The following is a 19,279-nucleotide window of genomic DNA, read 5'->3' on the forward strand; positions in this document are numbered from 1 at the left end:
GTGACATCTTAACTCAGAACATGATCTAAAAAGTGCTCGACGTCCATGGATCAGGGTGTTGCGTGTCATCTTTCTATCTTCGTCCCTTCCCAGGCGTCACACAGCCAAAAAGGTTGTTAATGAAAGGGCTCTTGGACCTGTTGGACCCGGCTGTTGTTACTGACTAACCAGATGGGGAACACAAAACAGATTCCACGTTCCCTTTTAGGTCAGCAGTGCACAAGAGCTTGTTACATTTCGATATCGGCACAGCAACAAAAGCAATACTCATATTTAAGCAGAGATGTGTAAAGATGTAGAGGAAAACACTGTGAGACAGCTGAACTATCATCTGGCATCAGTGCTGAGCTGTCAGAGGATCTGCGGCACACGGTGGATGTATGCCTGTTGCTATGCACAATATTTGTAATGGCAATACTGTTATCATCCATGGTTACTATAGGTCACATTGTGGAAAAACTGCTTGTCTCTCTCCAGCAACAAGCTGCTCAGAGCACTTAGGAATTATTTATCAATTTCTGTGAAGTCAGTAAACTGATTCTGAAAAACACCAAGGATATTAAAACATACCTCAGCTTTGAAGCAACGTCTGTAGAGCTGAAAAAAATCTCCATCCTGTTTGGGTCTCATTCACCTTAATATACTTCTTTTTTTTTGGCCAAACTCTTCTGCACTATTTCCCCACTGTGTCCAAACTTGTAAATCTAATTCGCTGATCAAATCTTTGTGTGTGGATGATGTTAAGTAAAATTAAATATTAACAAACACCAGCGTGGATTTCAAACTGAATGCAAGTGTTTTGTTTTTTGCAGGACACACAAGCTAGATGTGACATATAAGACACTTCAGCCGTCTTTCCTTCAGGCCCTCTTATGCATTGAAAGACTCATGAGTGAGATATTTTCCTGGCTCTCATCTAGAGTCTTAAAACTTGTACGGCTCAAGGTTAGAAGAAGCCAATACGTGCTGTCTGATGCACGAAAATACCTTCACATCTCAGTACGTTGCACACAGTATGCCTTTGTATTAGATTCTGATTGTTTTTACCGTGGGCATTTTGTTTTTCTTTGAGTTACAGCACTTAAATGAGCTGACATCAAAAGTTTTATTTTTTGTACGATTAACTTTACCGTCAAGGTTCCTGATGAAAGCACAAGTCAACAGATAGAAAAGCCAGGACACTGGAAAAAAATTCAGATCAGTGGTCAGTGCTGTTGGATATTTGTATTAATGACAGAAAATCTGTCACAAAATGTGTTGTTCTTACACTTCTAACTACTTTTTTTAAAAAATACCTGAACTGTGCTACAGTCTTTTCATGAACATCCCCAGTAAATGCAGAATCAGAATCAGCTTTATTTGCCAGGTACATACAAGGAATTTGACTCCGGATTTTTCTCTCTCCTGTGCACCATACAAAATACAAAATAACAAATAATAATAATTAAAAATGAAGAATAAAGTATTTCTTAAATATATACATGTAGTGCAAACAGTGTGATGGTTCATACAGTTCATAATAATCCCGAGTTAGCCCCGGTTAGGACAGGAAAAAGCTGGACTTAACCTTTAACCTGTCACCAGCCCGCCCACTCCTATCACGTTGTCTCTGTGGCTGCTCGTTAGCAACTTGTCCAAATTGTTTGCGCCATGTAATTTATTACCGAGACAAGAAAAGACACAGGAGAAAAAATATGGAAAACAATATAAGTTTAATGGGTGAAATCAAACTAGCTTGGCTAAAGTAGCTGGATCTTCCAAGCGGCTACTCGAACCAAATATGGCGGACGGACCCAATTAAAACTGGACCGCAACATACGACGGTTGGCTTTGTCAGTTATACCTTTGCTGAAACCATTGACGCTACCGCTACTCGCGTTATTGTTAGCATGGCAGCTACCATGCTAACAGTTTGCTTCAGGACAGCTACTTTGTGGAGGACATGGTGCAAAATGTCCATATCAACCGTCGCCAGTTGAGACCGGAAGTGGACTTTCCTGTCCACCTGCTGGCACGCTGAAGTCTCCCCTGAGGATTTATGACACAGATCTGCTGTACCGTGAGTACGTGCTGTACTGATGTCGTGCTGTTATTGTTGTTGTTATTATTATTATAGAGTGAAGTTATGGCTGGTTTATGTCTGTCATGTCTTGGTCACTGCTGGCTGTCTGTCATGAATTTCTCAGTAAGCGCATTGTTAACAAGTTAGTCTAAATGTGGCTGAGCTTTTCTGCTGTTGTTTGTCATGAGTGCTACTTTTTTTGCGCTGTTTTATTTTCATTGTGGTGACCACTAAAAGCGTTATGGATGTGTCGCCCTGGACGGTGGATAATTGCCTTTCTCATTATTGTGTATTGTTTTGCACAGTTTAATAACAGTCACAGGAGACTTTTTCTGTGTTGAGTAAAGCGAGACTGTTGGGTTTAGATTAATCTAGCTCCTCCATTTAGAGATTATTGTGTTTCCTTTACTGGTTGGGGACTGGTTGACCCTCTTACAGTGGACTGAACTGGGGTCTGGTCTGTGTGTGTTTATTAAGGTCACTCCCCAGCTGCTGCTGTGTTCAAGTTGGCGTTTGCTTGTTTCCATGTGACTTTCCTACCTGGAATATTTTCATCATAATAGTGGAGAAGTTTTATAAAAATTTTTGCCGCTCTCGTGCACTTTTGATAATTTCAGTTCATGATTATGATTCACTGAAAATACTGTTATGAAAGTGCAGTCAATCAGTTTCTCTCCTGCTGTCTCTCTGTCTCTTTCAACACTCCTTTCAGTTGTGGCTCCTTCCTTTCATTACAGCTTGTAGCCAGGTTCACAGAAGCTGTAATAATAATTTGAGATGAAACCTGCGATGTGCCGCTTCATCCATCTCCTCTAAAAGCTTCCCAGCTTTAATTGCAGTGTAGAATTTCTTTCACACTTAACTGCCAGGGAAAGCATGTTAAAGCATGTTAGAGCGGCTGGAGCCCAGTTTCATAAAGGGTGATTTTTTGAAAATAACTACATCAACCTGAAAGGAGGACTTTTGCATGGCTGCATCTTTTGCCTCCATATTCATCTCTACAGAAAGCATAATTGCTCCAGTTAAAAGTGTGAATAAGAATCATATTACATTAGCTAACTAGCTGTCAAGACAATAAGGCAACATTAAAACTGCTGTTGTATGACTGGACTGTTCTTTTAAATGAATGGGACAGGAGAACTTGACCATATTCTGATAACCACATTACTAGCCAAGGCACCAACGCTAACAATAGCTAGTTGACAAATTTCCTAATCCTAAAGGACATGAGTATCTGCCTAAATTGAAAATAAGTCAGTACTTTTGTTTGTCCCCGTTGATGTCCGAAGCAGCACATCACCCCCGCGCTGCCTGTCCAATGTCTCTGCCTGTGCATGAGTGTAATTTGACATGCGTGTGTTCTTGACTCGGTGGCCACAGTGTTCACTGCTGCAGCAGGAAACCAGGAGGGAGGGTGTAGGGCACCGCCCTGGAGCACCAGTCTCCCGACTTGATAATTTGATCCAGTCAGTGTATCAATTTGGCAGGACGGGTTGTGTGCGAAAAATGAGCAAAGGGCACTTTGTCTCTGGCCAAATGGGAGGCGCTCAGGCCCTATTTGAGGTCTGCCTATGCAGGTGAATGGATGTAGAACATACTCATTCAAGTTTTCAGAATCAAAAGGTCAGTCTTTTGAATTAAACTGATATATTGTAGGAGAAGTGGGCATAAGCAGTTTCAAAAAAAATTCATACGTCCCTGCACGACTTTTCTCACATGAAGTTCAGTTATTTCAATACCATTCTCCCATCTCTTTCCCCCTCCCTCCCTCCCTTTAAGTTCGAATAAATGTTATGATGTGCGTATGTGATTTTTGGATTGATGGATGACTACGGCGCCTGAAGGCAACCGTTTCAACTTACGAGCCTGTCTGTGTTTTCAAACCAGCTTTCATATCATTTAGAAGACGACACCCACACTCACACACAAGAAAGAGTTGTTAGGCTCCAACCTTGGCTTTATCATTAGTTTTCACCACCACTGTGCTTTGAATGGACCTCCTAAAGATACACAGTGACTGCTAGGATGTGTATGTGTGTGTTTGAAATGTGTGTGTGTCTAACTTAATTTGACTCAAACTGAGAGAGAATTATGTTTTCTGTGCTGTTAAGATGCACAGTGCCTCTGTGCCATCCTTTGGTGTTGCAGAGGGAGGGAATAATATGCTGAATCTCATTAGCAGGGAGACTTTGACATCTTCAATGTGCTGCTCACCACCTTAACCGCTCTGCACGTGTGTGTGTGTAAACTATGTATGCATTTGTTAGTCAGACAGATAGTCAGTCAGACTGTGGGTCCAGATTCCTGTAGTGACTGATGTAGCTGTGTGCACACAGTATCTCAGAACTGTCCCCCAAAATGCATCGTCCATTTCCTCGATTTTATTTCCTCCCAGTCGGCTTCTGCTTTGTTGTATTCTCCCTCCTCGTCATCCTCCTCCTCCTCCTCCTCACCCACTCCTCGTTTGACTCTTTTCTGTCTGAGACCATATATCTTTGACTTAATTAATTTGATTCAGAACACAGTGTCTGGGTTGCTTTGAATGGTGTCTCGGTGCATGAACAGACTTTTTGATGTTTGAGCTTTTGAGTGTGTATGCGAGATGGCTGGTTGCACTGACAACAGTTCTGACCTTGCAGAGTGTTTAACTTTGACTGCGTCTCCTTTAGTTTAGTTTAAATTAATTGACCAGTTTTTTTGAGCACTGATTAAATGTCGCTTTAGTGAAAAATAGCTGCATGCTCTGTTCTGAAACTTGACCAATGTGTTGGATGCAAGGAACAAAACCAACAAACTGTTTATCTGGGATTGCTTGTGTTCTATGTTTTAAAACATGATCAGCATATTTTGAAATACATATGTTTGTATATACTGCTTGACAGTCTTTTCATATAAGCCCTGATAACCTCAGAGATACCCGTACCCTGGGTTTGGACTCACTCCCTGTCGCTTTTTGATCTAAATTAGGTTGCAACGTATGAGCCGATTGATGCTGACTTATACTTTAGATATGAGTATTTTTATTGCTTGTGCCTTTATTTGGTAGGGTCTGTATTGTACTTAAGCCAGAAGGAAAAATAGGTTGAAGTACTTGTGCAGTTTATGCTTTGTGTCTGCAGTTGTGCTCTCATATTTGGTGGCGGTGGAAAAAGTATTTAGATCCTTTCCTTAATAAAAAATATCAATACCACACTCTGCAAATACTCAACTGCAAGTAAAAGTCCTCATAGTGAAAGTAGAGTGTTCCCTGTTTGCGTTTTTCATATTATATATGATGTTTTTGGGTCACGGTATCACGGTATGAAACTGAGCAGGTGATAAGTCACTTACTGTGAAAGAAATTATGGTATTTTTCTGCATTTTTTACAGTAAGTAACAGTTTACTGTATTTTTGTTTACAGTAATTTTGTTTTAAAATGATAAAAATGGTAAAATACAAACATTATATTGCATTTTTTAGTTACAGTGTTATGCTATACGGTGCTAATAAAGCAAATTCCATCATGTCACATAGATGACATATGTGACATATGTTTACATTACGTAAATGTACTTAGTTACATTTCATTACTGATATTTATAAACTCTCTGACTTAAACATATTGCCATTACTTGCAAGTTCAAATTTTATTCTCAGCGGGGATGTTTTTTCATTCTCTCTGCAGTTGAGATGAGGCAGCACGTGCCGGCGACTTTGTGATTAACCATCCAAGTCCTGTAATGGACCTACAGACTGGATGATTACTTAGAACACAGTAGAGACTGCAAACAACCGAGATCGGAGCCTGAGATGAGAGCTCAATGCAAGGGCAAAAATGCAGTGTGAATGGGGGACGCGTGAGAGAGACCTTAGAACGGCAAGTGTAGGTGAATGATCAACTTGTATGCCCCTGCCTAGGATGGCACACATATACACACACACACACACACACACACACACCTAACCCATCAATGACCCATGCTTAGCTTTCAGTCATTTGGAGCCATTGCAACAGTCATTTTCCTTCAAAGCCTGTTGATGTGCTCTGGGGCGCATGCAATTTTCTACAGTCTGAAGTCCCTCTTTCTCCACTTGAGATTGATGGACTTGGTGATCCAACTCTCTTCTCTAGATGTCTCTCATTCCTTACCTCCTCTGTCAGCTCCTTCTTTCTGTTATATGCCAATGGCTCTCTTTATCGTTTTCTGTCTCCTTTTGCCTCCTCAGATTGCGGAGGAAATCTTTTTTTAGAGAAGAGTGTCTGTCTTGCTGTAGTGTCAAGAATGAGTATTTTCACAGAAAGTTTTATTGAAGCTTTTATTGGAATATAAAAATACGTTTTGCACTGCACTGCACTACTGACTCTATGGTCTGCTGATGTAAAGGTCTTACATGACATTTCCAAACAGTCAATATTTTGTTTGTGTGTGGCATTTGCAGGCAGTTCATAACTTAATGGTTTTGACCAGAATTTACCAGAAAATTGAACCAGTGATCCAGACTGTAGAAATTTGCAGATAACACATGATTAAGCACCATATATATAGATGTGTTTCTGTTCGCTTCCAAGAAATCTTTGCAGGCTTTTAAGGTGGAGCCATGAAGCAAATACCAGAATGCTCATGGGGCCGTGGAAAAGGAAATTAATCCACGACCTTGAGTGAGAAAGGTTGAGGCATTGTCAGGCTTGTGGTGTATTGCAAGGACCTGACAGTCTTGTTATAAATGAAACACGAGTTGCTCACCAGTACACAGGGTCTGAAATAAGCAGTCCTTGTTCGGCACTGGGAAAGGTCTTTATTAGAAACCTAGATTGGATATTGGAGTGAAACGGTGAGCAAGGCGGTAATAATACAGTTTAAGGGTGACACATCCCCCCAATATTCAAGTATCCTCAAACCCCAACCCCTCAGTTTTTTAATGTCAAAAATATAAATGAAAAAAAAACAGTTGAATGGGCACAATACAGAGAAGTACAGGATGCTGTTGCTGAAAATCCTCCAAGCTGATGGCAGGGCGACCTTCCATAAAACTCAGATGACTTGTCAGGGGATTGAATTTCCAAAATCCAAAATCTTCTTTTCTTCTTTCCTACTTGGCTGTGGCTAGCAACATAGTGTTGGATGTGTGTCGCAGCCCAGGAGCTGTTTTGTTTCCAATATTTATTATCTCAAGGAAGTTAATCAACATGCTTTGAATAATTCAAATAAATTATGTCTTTCCAGGCTTAAATATCTCCTGCTGTAATTTGATTGCCAGTGCACTCCCATGAACATTGAACAGAGAAAACACACAACAGGGTTTCAGCTTTCACAGACTTTTCCCAATCAGATTTTAACTGGCAGGTTATGAGTTGTGCTAGACAGAACAGAATGCCAGTAACTCAGAGAGAAGGCCTTTGTCAACGCAAGACTAAATAAGAGTGTATGTGTGTTTAGAGAATGCAGAGCTCATTTGTTTGCACTTTTTTTCATGAAGAAAAGCTTCATCGGATCATATCACTGCACACCACAAATGAAATTCTTGGAGACACTGTCAGTCGGTTGCTTTGGTTAATGACTCCACAGTGTGTGTGTGTGTGTGTGTGTTTGCGAAAGTGCACTCGTTGCTTGCAAGTAGTCAAGTAAGACTTGGCTGCTCTGAGGTTGCAGCACCTTAGTTCGGCCAATTAGGAGAACGTTGGTGTGAGGATATGGAAGATTTAAGAAAAGGAAAGGAGAGCAGAGGAAAGGAGGTGAAGGGTGTTGGACAGGAATAGTTAAGACTGAAACACCAGTGAACAGAAGTTGTTTTGTTGACCGGCTTGGTGGTGGTTACCTTAAACAAGGGGGGACTCTCTTTCCTCAGAAACTTTAACCTGAAGCTGTGAGACATCCTTCACACTCACGCACACTCACACACACCATCGCCAGCGTCCCACAGTTCAACACCCCCTGCAGTGCCTACACACCCTGTACCACCTGCATTATTGAAACAATCCTCGGTGGCGGGGCCAGGCCCAGATCAAACGGCCGTCGCTGTGACAGAGATGGAGGGAGAGGCCCTGCTGAACTAGAAAGCCCAAGTTCACAGCAGGGCCATGGAAATGACTTTATGGCAACAGTTGGAAAAGTTTGAATCTTTTTTTTCCTCCATCTCTGTCAACCGAACAAACGGTACAGTACATACAGTACAGGCTGCAGGATTTATATTTGACAGTGATGGAGGATTTGTACATGTTCATCATCATAATAGCTTTTTTTTTTTGACATAATCTGATTGATTTAACTGTTAATCAGAATGATGGCCTGTGGGAACAAACTTTTCTTGGGTTTGGTTGTTCTGTAGCGCCCACCAGAGGGGAGGAGTTGGAACAGGGTCTGCAGTGATGTTTGATTGGATGGAGGGCTGGCACCATTGATTCTTTCTGCTGTCCGTCTGTCCGTTGAAGTCTGTCCCTGTCCAGTTTGTTGGCCAGTCCAAACCAGACTGTGATTGGTGCACAGACAACAGAATTTGAATGAATTTCAAACAGTGATAGAGGAAACACACGCAGTATTTTATCTCCTGTGTAACAAGTGAGAGTGAGCAAACATGAGAAAGACTGAACGGGAATGCGAAAGACCTCCCTTTCTTTTTCTACACCTGAAAGCGGCAAAAGTATCACATTGTTTGCGGCCTGGCAGGTGAGCACAGTTGTTGAAATGGCAGATAGCTGCTGTCACACACAGGTGGGGGAGGTGAGAGGAACGAACTGGAGAAAAGACGGGACAAGAGCAAAGCGCTGAGGAAGAAAACTGACGGCAGCAGGAAATAAAAAAAAAAACAACCTTTGAGAAAGAATGAGAAATGAGTAAACCAGGCAAGAAAGGGACGAGAGACAAAACTAGTGGGATGTGTTAAGAAAAAAAAAGAGAAATTATGCAAAAATAAATTTTCTTCCTGACGAGCATTTGTTTCATTTATAACATCCTAGACTTGGCAGTTATTTGTCTACTGGTGATTTTTTGATTTCCCAGCAGCATTTGACAATAAAGAAATGATAAGCCACTCAGTTTACTGAGAGAGACACAAAGGAGGACACTGATGGAGAAAAACTGAGAGGCTTTGTAGCCCACCTGCTGAGACCTTCACATACTCTATGTGACTCTTGTCTAGAATGATTTTCTTCTGTCTTTCTGTCTTCCGCACATAACCTCCGTCACTCTCTGTTATCTCACATGTATCCTCTCTCACACATTTCCTGGTTTACTTCTGTGCTGTTTTTCAGCAACACCAGAGCCTAGCAAGCACCTGAGACCTCCGCTTTATTGTCGTGCTCGTACTTTGCTTTACTGCTGTGCGTGCTGCATAGGAAGATAGAGAGGTAGAAGTCGCATTTACAGAGATGAAGTGTGCAGGGTAGCTCATTAAACACACCTGGAATATGAGGTAGCAGAGTGGCCTGGAGAAAAGAGACATCGCTGATTTGATCTGAACCAAATGTCATTGGTTCATTGGCGAATCGAGCTCGATCACAGGAAAAGAGAACATTCGTCTATCTGCAGGATGGAAAGATGGTAAATATGTTGGAAATTTAATTTTAGTCAAAATAAACATGAATGATGATTGTGTGTAGGCTACTGTCCAAACTGATTGATTTATGCCACCTGCTTTACTTCTGCAGCATCCTTAAGGAGCATTATGACCACCCAAATGTTTGTTGTAACAGCACAAATTCATCACTTCTATGTGTTTCAGTATACATCAGTCAGTGTCTTATCTTTTGACTATTTTCAGGTGAAAAATGTAAATCATCTCATTCCATCTTGTGCCCTCACACTGAAATATTTTGCCCCGAAGATATTTTATACTTCTCATTTTGGAATCTCTTGAAACTGCATTTAGAAGAGTTGTTATGTAGATATTCCTTGCCAATAGACAAGATTTAACGTTGGTCCCCAGCTGATTTCTTGTATTTCAACAGTGTATTCCAGTGATTTAGTGTTATGTTGTTAGCTCGCAGTGGACACATCACAATAAAGAAAAAGAAAAAAAAAGCTTACTTGACATCATCATTATTATTATTATTATTTTATTTTTCATTTTTTTCATTCTTCATCCTTTTCAAAAATGTGGTCCTGACATTACCCGTGATGCAACTTGAGCACTGAAAGTTCGGTTGGGTGTTTAAGTTTGTTAAGTTAGAAGCTGCTGCTGTAGCCTGCAGTGCCAAGCTAAGATGAGGAACGGGCTAGAGAGGTCTGGGGAGCTTTTCATACTTGTAGTCTTCAGACCCAACCAACACTGATAATTTATAATTCAAGGCGATTCATTAGACTTAACAAAGCCTTGACAAAGTGTCACCTCCTTTGTCAGAGACCTTGCCATAGTGATCTACTTCCTGCTGAGGTCTAAGTGCCAAAGTCTGTTTTGCTCTTCACAAGAAATTCATTTTACTTGAATTATCTCGTTCACTTTTCTTTCTTATTAGTCTCTCCTGGCTGAAATAACTGTTGGTAGACACAGTTAAGTTTGGGAAAATCAAGCTTTTTGAGTGTGCTGCAGTAATAAAAGGGAAGTACATTTTTTTATTGAGTAACTTCCAGGATCTGGAGTATGAGCAGAACATACCAAATACATATATATATATATGTTTGATACACAACTTCTTCCAGGTCCTCCTGAGTCCTCTCCCACTCAGAGAGTTGCATCTTCCCTTCGGTTCTCCTTCCAAATGATCTTTCCCAGAGCACAGAGGGAGGCAGCCAGGGGGCATCGTTCGTGTTGCTTCTGCTGGCTTCTTCTCAGAAGAGCAGCGGGGTCCTCCCAAATCGCCAAGCTCACTTATTCTGTCATGTAGAGTGGGACCAGCCACCCTGCAGAGAAATATCATCTTGGCTGCTTGTCTGTGAAATCATTCTTTCAGCCACTGCCAAAAGCTGGTGACCACACGTGAGTGGAGGGTTCAACGATGATTGGCTTGGTAAATTGCAGCCAAGGCTCCTAACCCCAAGTCATTCATGTGATTTTTTTTTTTTTTCTTTTTTGGACATTTTATCCTCACCACAGTGAATAAGAAAACACACTGAGTCTTATTCATATGCTTATAATTAAAGGATCGTTATTGCTGTTTCAGACCTCACATCTACTGCCTGCTTTAGGCTTACGTCAGCATGAATGTTTTGAGGAAACCTTGAATCTCTCAACCTTGAATCACCCTGGTGAGGTGTGATGAGATGCTTTTTTTTTTCTCCAGATTATTACATTTTTGCTAATTACATACTAGAGTTTGTAATGTCTTCTACATACATTTCAAGGTCTAACTGATGATAATAGGACCTGTGGTTGGAGCTCTCTGCCAGCCTTGTTTATGGGCTGAGAAAATAGGCTCAGGAGTTGAGACTGCTTTCTCCATTAGCTGTGCGTCAATAGTACTTCCAATGCATGCCAGAGCTAATAAGTGACCAGCTGGTGCTTAGAAACTGAGTGCCTGAAGCCTTGTCAGGAAGCTTGCCGTCACGGCCTAGTCCCTGCCACAAAACAAATTTTTGGTGACAGCGTGACATACGTTTAAAGCGAAGAGGACCGTGGCACTCCACTTCTGTCCGCGCTATTAATTAGCAGGAGATGTGTCAGTGCCAGAAGTGCAGACTGTTGACAAAGAGAGTGGGCACCTGCACCTTATTAGTTTTTAATGGGAGTAAGCAGAAGTGTCAAACATAGGCTTGCATCCCTCCTAACATTTCTTTTGTTGGACAGTGAGTAAAAGCTACTGATACTGACCCACAAAGTCATCAGACATACCTATTAATGGTTTGTCACTAACTAACAATATTAGCGAGGCTGCAGCTGCAAGTTACTGAGCGACACTTGGCCCATACCTACCATAAATGTTTGTGCATGAAACATGAGCAAAATTTGTGACAGCACAGTTGAGTGAGCTGTCCAATAAAAAATTGCGTTCTTTCCGGTGTGCTCAAACACAGCGTGTTTTTGGATTTCGATATGTGTCTTTTATATACGGAAAAGAGGATATCCACCAAAACTGACACGTGAATCTCCCGTTTACTGTAATTTGTGTTGTGCTGTGTTCTTTTAGTGCCCTCTACTGGCCAAATTAATGTTCGGTCAGATGTTGTCTGAAGCCGCCCTTAATGTAACTGTAATCCAGTCAAACTTGTGTTAGAAGCCTAAACTTTCCTGACCTCAAACTGGATCCTAGAAAGTGCTGCTTTAAGTATTTTGGCTTTTACTTCCCCCCCAAACTACCAGCTTCAGAATCCCACACTAATGAAAGTCCCGTCTTATCTGCCCTCATGAATTTTAATACAGACACACAGATTACATTTCTGTAGATACTGCAAAGCCAGAAGAAAGAAATTGCCAAGATTCAGATTGTATGCATGTGGAAGAACGCTTATTGTTTTCCATGAATACATCAGCAAGCCCAGGGAGGGATAAAGCAAAATTAAATTGTTCCTCTAAAAAGGGATAAGTGAAAATGGTGAATCCCAAAATACATCTTTTTGCCCAGATTCAAAGTACATTGTAAATCTGCTATCAAATTTTGATCTTTCGAATATGGAATGATAAATAGTTTGATACTGTGATCTGTGTTTTTTTTTTTTTTCACTACTGGTGTAGTGCAGAATTTTGTCATTACTGCTTCAACTTGAGAGTGAGTGGGATCCTGATATCATTAGAAAGACAAGTGATTTTAATTTGTGGATGACATCTCTTCAATTGTCATTTCTAATAACCTCTAACCTTGCGTTTGGTCTTTTTGTATAAAATCAGATTCTGATAACCGCACAATTAGAATAAGAATTTCACATCACATGCCAAAACATTGCTTCTAAATATGTCTTTTTATTTGGCTGCTTCCTTCTTTTTTTTTTTTTTCTTTGGGGGCAGCCGTGGCCTAGAGTTTGGAGAAGCGGCTTGTGATCAGAGGGTCACGGGTTCGATTCCCCCACCGGTCTGGCAGGAAAAATTTGGGTGTGGTGGAGTGATTAATGTGAAAAATGCTCCCCCCCTCCATTAGTCGGCTGATGTGCCCTTGAGCAAGACACTTAACCCTCAATTTGCTCCCCGGGTGCTTGATGCTGCCCACTGCTCCTGTGTGTGTTTTCACTGCATGTAATTTGAGTGTTGTATGTGTGTTCAGCTAAGGATGGGTTAAATGCAGAAGACAAATTCAGTGTGTGTATGTAAAAATATATATACTGTCAATAAAGCTGATTCTTCTTCTTTGAGTTGGAGCCACCGTGCAGCCTTGACCAAAATGTCCTTCTTTGCCATTGCCAGTGACTGCATGTTTTCCCATATTCTCACACGGCATCAAACACTTCTCTTTGTTGTTATGCTGATGGGAGGATGCCTATTTGTCTTGTCTAATATCCCCAGCAGATCAGATGCTCTCAATTTTTCCCTTTTTTAGTGTCAGTGGCACAGGGTCACCTTGTCCTTGAAGATGAAAACAACTTGCACTTAGCTGCTGAGCTGCAGTAGTGTGTCAGGAGATACTTTGCTCCACATTTGGAAAGCAGCTCAGGGACCAGCCAGAGCATCTTTACTAACACAACCATATATGACAAGGGAAATTACTGCCACTGAATGAGTGCCAGCCTGTACACATGCACAGCGTACGCACACACACACACACATACACACACACACACACGCTTGTTTTGTGTTTCATGCAGACATGGAAAGACATAAAACCACCTTCTGGCCCTCTCATCTGTTCCCAGTTGGCTTTTTCCCTGTTCGTATATAACCAGAAAAATAAAGCTGTTTTGTGACTTTGTTTTGACTTGTGGCAATTTCTCCAATTTTTGATGCTCAATTACTGACCCCTGAGAGAAAAGGGACACAGCATTGCAAAGAAAAGTAGTGACCCCCCATCTCAGTGGAGGTTCAACTCATTTTCAATATTTTCACCCCCTTTGGAGCAATGGCGTCCTCTGGAAAGGCCCATATGCCGCGATGGGGATGTGATGATGCGATTTACCACTAGTGTGTGTGTGTGTGTGTGTGTGTGTGTCTGTGTGTCGTGTGCCACCTCTGCTGCTCAGAACACCATTTAGATTACTTTCACCTCATCAGCCCACACACACTCGGCTGAGGCCACTGGGACATACACTCCTGAGGATAGATGTTTTCATTGCACCACAAGCATATGTTCTTTCGTGTGTGTGGGTGTGTGGGTGTGTGCATGAGTACACGTTTTTTCAGTATGTGGGGAGATAAGGACAGGAAGAAAAAAAAACAGCTCTGAGGGTGAGGAGGAAGGAAGGCATGGGCTCAGAGAAAGAGGGAACTTTGTAAACAGAGAAAATTGTCTGTGGACATCTTGAGTGCTGGTCTGCCACCATCACCACCATTTTCTCTTGCACAGAAAAAGAAACTGTCCCTAGATGATGGTCACACGTTCAATTCTAAAATTATTTTAATTTATTTGTAAATAAGGTGCAGATCCAACACTTTGAGTCAATCATTATAAGCCATAGCGCTCAAATCACTCTATTCCTAAGATGATAAGAGGAAAAGAAACAAAAGAAAACATTAGAAGAAAAGTAATTACACTTCCTTTCTACCAGCTGTAATGTGAGTGCAGATTAATTTCTTCTTCTTGGACAAATAAAAAAAAATTTCGTTTTAAGAAAAAGCAAGCTTTACGATGAACATGCAACTTGCTTTTGCGCCTGATCTAAGACTATCAATAATTTTCATCATTCTGAATCACCGTCTTCCCACCCATCACCTCATCAAATTTATGTACATGTACAATATCCATAACCCATTCTGTTTGTTTTATTTAACTGTTTGTTTAGGCAGTCTTATCCTCCACGTCATGCCTCATCATATTCCTTAACTTGACCGGACAAGCGTCACAGAACTTACACTCCATATCTCATATTAAAGCTGAAATGAACTTGGCAGACTCGTCGCTCACTTACATCTTTTAGCTCTCACATTCATGTGTTTCAGAGGAGTGACTTTAGAGGCAGTCCTGAAGGGAGGGGGTGGGATTTTTCTTTTTCAGTCGGGTACTTTCAGAATCTAGCTGCTCTTGCTCATTCCTCCAACTTTACTAACCCGAGCTTTAAACTTAGTTTTGCCGATAACTCAAAGTGCCTTTCTTGGAGTCTGAGAAAAAGATGTTGTATCTCTCCAAAAATCATATGCTATAATCCAAATGCCTGCATTAAAATTATATCTTATCACCAAAGTAAAACTGATTCCGTCCCAACATAGCAAGTCTCAGAAAATGTATTATAATGGGTTAGATTTAGAAATAAAGTCATTGCATGTCACTGTCGTTTCTTGAAAGGACTAGAACTGAAACCATTAGTCGATCAGTCACTTTTGAAACTAAACATCTTGTCATTCTACATCATAAAAGCAAGTGCACCTAGTGCATGTGAATATATTGTTTTTAGTCTGAACATATAAAGCAGAGGCAAACAAGGAGCAGCATCAGTGTGAGGTTTATTGCAGGGGCCACACTTTCACACCCACACAAAAGGCTAACTTCACTCTGAGCACCAGCCCTTCAAGGTCGCGGGCAAAGCAATTCGAGGCTGTCAGTCATATCACACCCATTGAATAAAAGTAATATTTTCTGTGGTTGGCTCATGCGGCTCTCACCTCTAAATGACTCTGAGCCCCTTGGTGGCTGTCCATGGCAAGCACACAGGAGATGAGTGGTTTAAATTTTTAGCATTTTACTTTATGCATCACTGCCTAACTTCCCCTCATTTTGGCTGGGGGTTGGGAGAATGATGATTAGAGGTTGAGGTGAATAGGTCAAAACACAGGTTGACGCGGTGACAGACAGTCCATCAGTTTCCACTTCCTGTTTTATGTTCTGTTTACATATTTAGCTTCTGTGGAGGACGCATGTGGAGATAAAATGTTTTCAGTTTCTTTAAGCATTTAGTGTTACTACTATCTGTGGTCAGTTTGTGAAAGATCAAAGAGAAGTGGATTGCGATTGTTATCTCAACTCATCAAATCTATTCTCCTCATGAGCGATTGATTTTGCAAATAATAATCTAAAGCAGATATTGACCTTCTTGCCAACTTTGTTGTTCAGTGTAAACCAATTACATGCTTGGTGTTTAGTCTGCGTTTTAGAAAGTGTGTTGATGGGGAGGGCCAGGTATAATGGATGTTTTACTGCAGCTGCAGAGACATCAACATGCACAGTGTGACTCTAGAGAGAGTCTGGAGAGATTGTGTAGGGTGTACAATGGGCAGCACACGATGCAGCACATATCACTTCCAAGATATGTTCACTGTATAGGTATATTCAGTGAAAATGAAACCTGCGTCTATGCACATGCTTTATGCCGAGCACTAAGCCAAGAAAAAAACAATCTTTGTAGAGAATATTTATGGTCAAAATGAAGGCCAGACATCCGTGGTAATGACATATTGAATCATTTCGCATCACTTGCGAGGCAAACAGCCAAAGTCTGAAAGCCAATTTCCGATCTTGTTGTATCAGATGCTGCTACAAGATGTGTGCTATCTCTCATAATGCAAACAGAAGTCCACATATACAGTGTCGCTCTGTATTGTTGCTTGCAATTGTGATACATTGCATGCATACATTTGTCTGTACAGGAGGCCCAAGAGTCATTTTCCTGCCTATAAAAAAAAATAAAAATGCCTGTCTCGTGCTTTCCTGTGCTCTCACTTGTTTGACAACAACCCAATACAGATGACAGCAGAGATCTGACACACTGGCCGAGTTGTTGTAATGCTGGCAGATGATTTTCCACCATCTTCATCCAACGCGTGAGTCAGTCACAGACGTTTGTTAGGCCTTGGACCCGCTCCTGTCAGGATAGCTTATGTTCCATCCCTCGATCCTTCTCTCCCTCCACGCCTCCCTGCTGTGTCCCTTTCATCCGTCCCCCTTTCGCCAGCCCACGGGGATCTACGGCCACAGCCAACCTAATTAAACTTACAACCATCGAGATAAGACTCAATTACTGCGTGGCTCAGCATTGGCGTCCAAGATCAATATTGAACTAAAAAAGTGGGCGTCTAATAGTCTGATGTGCTCGCAGAGGACATGGGGACGATTAGTAAAATTAACAAAACCAGCTCTCCAAGCCTCACCAGAACATGCATGTTCACAAAAATCATGTGTGATCAAATGTTCCTTTTTCAACCTTAATGTATATAGTGTATGTATGTATAATTTTGTGACAGCCTGGCGATGACTATCTCTTCATAATGTGAATAAGTACAGTACGTCACTACTGAGTAGTAATGTCTTGTCACCAGGGACGTATTTACCCGTTGAACTAAATTCAGATCAGAGCGCTTACATTTCGTGTATAAAGACTATCAGCTGTAATCTCAGCTTCATTTTGGTCTAAGATTATGCTGATTCAGTTCCAGCTGGATCTCTGTTAAATTATGAAGCAAGGTGTTCTTATTGGCTCTATTAGGCTAACCTAATAGGTGCAGCCTACTCTCTTCTGTCTTTCCCACAAGTGCAGTGCACATCACAACACTGAAACACTCACACACACACCCCCCTTACTCTCTCTTGCTGCTTCTATCGCTGTGTGTGTGTGTGTCTCTCTCTGTATCCCTGCTGCCGCCACTGCAGTGAGCATAAATAGTATATCAGAAAAATTCAAATTGGGCTGTGCTTAGGGGAGCACAAATGATGTATAACTCTGATCTGTTAAATTCCTGCCCGTCCATTAGCTTTTGCCTGCTCTCACTGCATTAAACACGCGCTGCCTGGACGTCTGCATCATCGGATCAGCTCAATTGAGGAGTGGCTACATTATTAAAAATCATCAGAGGAGAACGGAATAACGTTGAAAATCTTTGCTTCAGAGATCTTTATTTCTGTTTGGGTTACTTTTGCTAAACACAAATTTTTCCAATGATTTTTAGAGAAACACTGAGCATTGAAAAAATAGCCCATTTGTTAGCTAAATAGGAAATAATGGGCACAGACTTAAAGGTGAAAACCAAGAAAAAAAACATGAAAGCTACAAAATACATTTAATTAACGATTCAAGGAGACTACTAATTGGAATTATGTAAATAAATAAATGAAATACAACCATGTCTGCAGAACAAGCTGGCTGAATTTTGGCTTTCATTTAATGTTTTTGACTCAAAGGATGCCAGTGGGATAGAGCAGTAGAATAGAAAAGTTTTCTCTTGCAGAAATAATTAATCTCTTGGTGGTCACATTTATAGATATTTAAAGTATGCCAGTGGGTTAACCGAACATCATGCACCTTGATGAAAGTCTGAGTGTGAGAAAGTTCAGTGTGAGGTTATACAAGGTCACACACAGCTGGTAAAAAAGCTTGGTTGTGGGGTGGATTCAGGCAAAAAAAATGGTGTCTGCTCATACCGCACTCAGCTGTCTTCATACCATTTTTATTTTCCTGTTTTATTATTATTTTTGTCAAGGCTGAAGAAAAGAAACAATTGTGCGCAGACATTTTCAGCTTCAGTCTTCCTCTGTGTGTTGGCTCTGGGGACGGATACAGGAGGTGCTGCCGATAGATAGCGAGGTTGTTTTTATAGCACAAACACACTGCAAACTTCAAAACCATGCAGTGGGGGCAAATGATGTTGAAGAGGCCACTGAGGTAGAGTAGGGAAGAAGATTGGTGCAAAGTGTGGAGGGGTTTAGGTATCTCTCACAGGGTTCAGTGAGTCTCACCGAGCACCGGTGCTCATCTTGACTCCCTGACCAGGTCTCCTCCTTAGTCCTGCACAGATATAAGGGCGATTACTGGGTGCTTTAGGGACCGTGGGGTGGAAGCAGCAACACTCAGCTCATCAGAAAATGGGAGTGAGGCATCAATGAAACAGGACCCTGTGATTATTTAGGTTCACAAGCTGTTAGAGCGATGGCTTTTTAATCGTTGCTAATGGAGTTCCCACTAACATAAGAACCCAGTGGGAGTTTGGAGAGTGAGTCCGGTCTACTCCCTCCACATATTCGCTCAATATCTCTATCACTTTGTGCTATCCAGCCTGATGTCTCGCTGTTTTTATCTCTCCCTCTCTCTCTCTCTCTCTCTCTCTTTTTTACCTTCCCTCTCCTTGGATTGCAGTGATGTAGTGAAAGGAGTGGCTGTTATTTTTAACATGGCATCAGCCTTTTAAAAAGTAAACACAAACACAATATTGCACTCAGCAGCAGCCAGACTCACCCCTGGGCAATGTATTAGCTGCTGAAGTGGCTATTTAGAGTGAAAGTAAATGAGTCAAGGGAT

The 19,279-nt window shown here is 41.4% G+C and overlaps 1 long non-coding RNA gene across 1 annotated transcript in view; it reads left to right on the forward strand.

Moving 5' to 3' along the window:
* The first annotated feature begins 1,554 nt into the window (after window positions 1-1,554).
* The window catches only part of LOC124070408, a 72,044-nt gene continuing 54,319 nt past the window's right edge, over window positions 1,555-19,279 (forward strand). Inside the window, exon 1 of the long non-coding RNA XR_006845181.1 lies at window positions 1,555-2,063. This is a non-coding gene — a long non-coding RNA (uncharacterized LOC124070408). The remainder of the gene's footprint in view (window positions 2,064-19,279) is intronic.

This window comes from Scatophagus argus, chromosome 14 (genome assembly GCF_020382885.2).
Source record: "Scatophagus argus isolate fScaArg1 chromosome 14, fScaArg1.pri, whole genome shotgun sequence".
In the NCBI taxonomy this organism is placed as follows: Eukaryota; Metazoa; Chordata; class Actinopteri; family Scatophagidae; genus Scatophagus; species Scatophagus argus.